Genomic DNA, 3143 nt, shown 5'->3' with positions numbered 1-3143 from the left:
AACCTAATGGTGTTGAATGCTGCATGCTGACTCAGTAGGAGACAGATCCTAAACATAAACATTATAATAAACATTTGTTTCCCAAATAACATTCTCAATGTTCAGAATGCTTAAAGTCATGAGCTTTTTTAAAAATGTTTAACTGAAACCTGGAAATGTGCTATTTCATTTCAAAGCTTGTATTATATCTATGATATAAATGTTTTTTTATATAAAATTAACCCATTATGCAACAGGGGTTTGAGCAAAAGTCACTGTGAATAAGGGAATTTATCAATATTAATTAGCCGTTTCACTACATTATAGATAGCTGAAGGATTATGATACAGTATATCGATTTCGCTACAAATTGACAAGCATATTTGATGACACTTACCAAACAAGTTTTAAACAGCGGAGAAATAGTTCACCACGACGATAGCAATGCAATGTTTGACTGCATCTCCCTATGTGATATATCTGTATTTGGGTATATACAGATCACGTAATTCAGGGAGCACTGTTACGTCAGGTCACCAACCATTATTACGACGCTCATATGTCATAGAGCTCCTTAGGATGTTTGTATAATCTTTATCCAAATTTTCATATGGCCGCAGTTACGGCGTTTATTTTACAGTTAATGTAACAGGGTGTCATTATATTTTTCTGTCTTTATAGTGGCAGACCACTTAAATAAATCTGAGTAGGCTGTTTCTACAAGTGGGTCAGATAAAATATTAAATATACAGTAAAAGCTCACACCTATTCATACCCTTTATGTACTGTATATCTACAATTACGTATACTACGTATACAGTTATCGTATACTATAATACGATAACTACCATTACAAAATGTCTCCCTTTTGATTTGAAGTGGTTCTTTTAAATAAGTAAACTGCAATCACTTAGCCTACATCTGAGCTCCTAATTCATCGCGACGACGGACTGAAACTCCAGTTGGATTTGTGAGAAGTAAAGGGGTGTGCCTGTTTTAAAACCGATTCATACGTCTTAAACACATGGACATAGATAGCAGTCTGTGTTATATAATTTATCTTTTTATTTTATTTAAATTTAAGTATCACATACACATTTTCAAAGTAACTGTACCCCTTTTAATTATGATCCCCATCGCTCACAGCTCCGAAGGTGAGACGAGGGCTACTTCAGATGGGATTTCCAATATTTCTCTCTTAGCTTGTATACCGGTGGAAAGGAGAGGGGTCTTAAAACGTGTTGATAGTAAGATTGGGATGTATTTGCAGTCTAGATATAGTTTTTTTAATGTTCGGAGCCGCCACAGATTCATTTTCTTACGACTGCTTTTCTGGATGACAATGACAATGCAAACGATGGTGTTAAGGCGAGGCTGTGCCTTAAGGCTCCTCTGCTTACAATATTCAGCGCGTAAATCGCAAACGAGCGCCTTCCCTTACGATGAAAATGCAGAAAATAAGACCACGAGATTTAAACCTACGGCTTACAAATTTATGCGTAAACACTAAAACCGTATCTTTAGCAAAACTGGCGAGACAATGTGTTTTATCATTTAAAAAAGTACTGGAAAATAATTAAAGGTTATCACGATAAACAGAGGTTACTGATCTACTACTGTACGCTGTGACCAAAAATGAGAGTCCCCCGATCCTCGCAGCCTTCATGCTTTGGTCTTGGCCTGGCCGTTTTTTTTAAGATAATGGGGTCAAGTTAAGAAATTATGCAAGTTTCTAATCAAATCCAAGGGCGCCTCGATCTCCTAAACATCTTTAGAAGGCCGACGGACCACACTGCACGGTCCGGGTCCGTTCCCTGACCCGGTTCTGGATAATGCCAGCTTAAAGTGAAAAATTCTACTGTACATATTATGTTTCTTATTATGGTATATATGTATAATATAGCGCGGCCGCTTCACGAAGCTAGAAAGAAAGTTATCCGCCATTTTTATTTTACCTGCAATTGAATTTGCCATTAAAATCATTATTAATACCGCAGCTGCTAAATAACTTACCTAAAAGCGTTCAGATACAAAAGCACTTGAGCTGTAATGTTTGTATACTGTTGGCCCGATGACCTACTTCAAGAAGAATTGTTACATAGACCGCCAAGGACTGTCATCACACTTTACGTCATAAAGCGCTTTAAAACTTTAGACAAGTTCAACACCTCATATTTTGTACTGTTTATCATGGTAAAAGCAACTCAAAGCAATTCTAAAAATGATCGAAAGGTAAAAATACAAGCTTATACGAGCTGTCGTTTCAACATTTATAACATATATTTAAACAAAACATATATAATCTATTTTAATAAAATAGAAAAGTGTTCTTAGTCTTCACTTAAAAGCTTTTAGAAGCTGCCTTTCTGACAAGAGAGTTCTGTGAGTTCCACAGTCTCAGTGCATTAAAGTCAAAACCAGTTGCTTTTTATTTCCTCTTTTACGACAGAGCAAGGAGGGTGTCCACAGACCACTGTGCACCTGCAGACTGATATGGGGGGTAAAAAGTCTAGAAGTTAGTAAATAAGATTTTAACATATGTTCTAAAACACACCGGACACCTGTACAGTGATGCCAACACAGTGATCTGAGCTCCTTCTTTGAGTTAAATCCTAGCATCTGCATTTTTTACAAGTTGTTGCTATGGCAGAGCATGACCAGAGCATAACAGAAACCACCCATTTTCTAACCGCTTCATCCAATTCAGGGTCAGGGGGTCAGGGGGTCGCGGGGCACGGGGGAGCCAGAGCCTCAGAAAGTAATAAGCAGAGATACCTGGGACTGGATGGTAGTCCAATGCAGGGAAGACACAGACACTCACCAATTATCCCAGAAGCCAATTAACCTACCAGTAGTTCTTTGAACTGTGGGAGGAAGCCGGAGCACCCAAAGCAAACTCATGCAAACATGGGGAGAACATACAAGCTCCATACAGATAGCACCCCAGGTCCAGAAGTGTACCCAGGGCCTCAGCACTGTGAGCTAGCAATGCTAAACGCTGGGCTACTGTGCATGCTAATTTCTAGGCATCAGGTGATCAATCAGGTAGTGTTTCTCAGATAAAAGGACACCAGTTATTTAGTATGAGATTCAAATTGACCTCAGAACAAAATATAACTTATGTTATATAACTTATATAGAACTTACTACAGCATAACTGTCTT

The sequence above is a fragment of the Lepisosteus oculatus genome, unplaced genomic scaffold, assembly GCF_040954835.1.
Source record: "Lepisosteus oculatus isolate fLepOcu1 unplaced genomic scaffold, fLepOcu1.hap2 HAP2_SCAFFOLD_56, whole genome shotgun sequence".
In the NCBI taxonomy this organism is placed as follows: Eukaryota; Metazoa; Chordata; class Actinopteri; order Semionotiformes; family Lepisosteidae; genus Lepisosteus; species Lepisosteus oculatus.
This window is presented reverse-complemented; position numbering follows the sequence as displayed.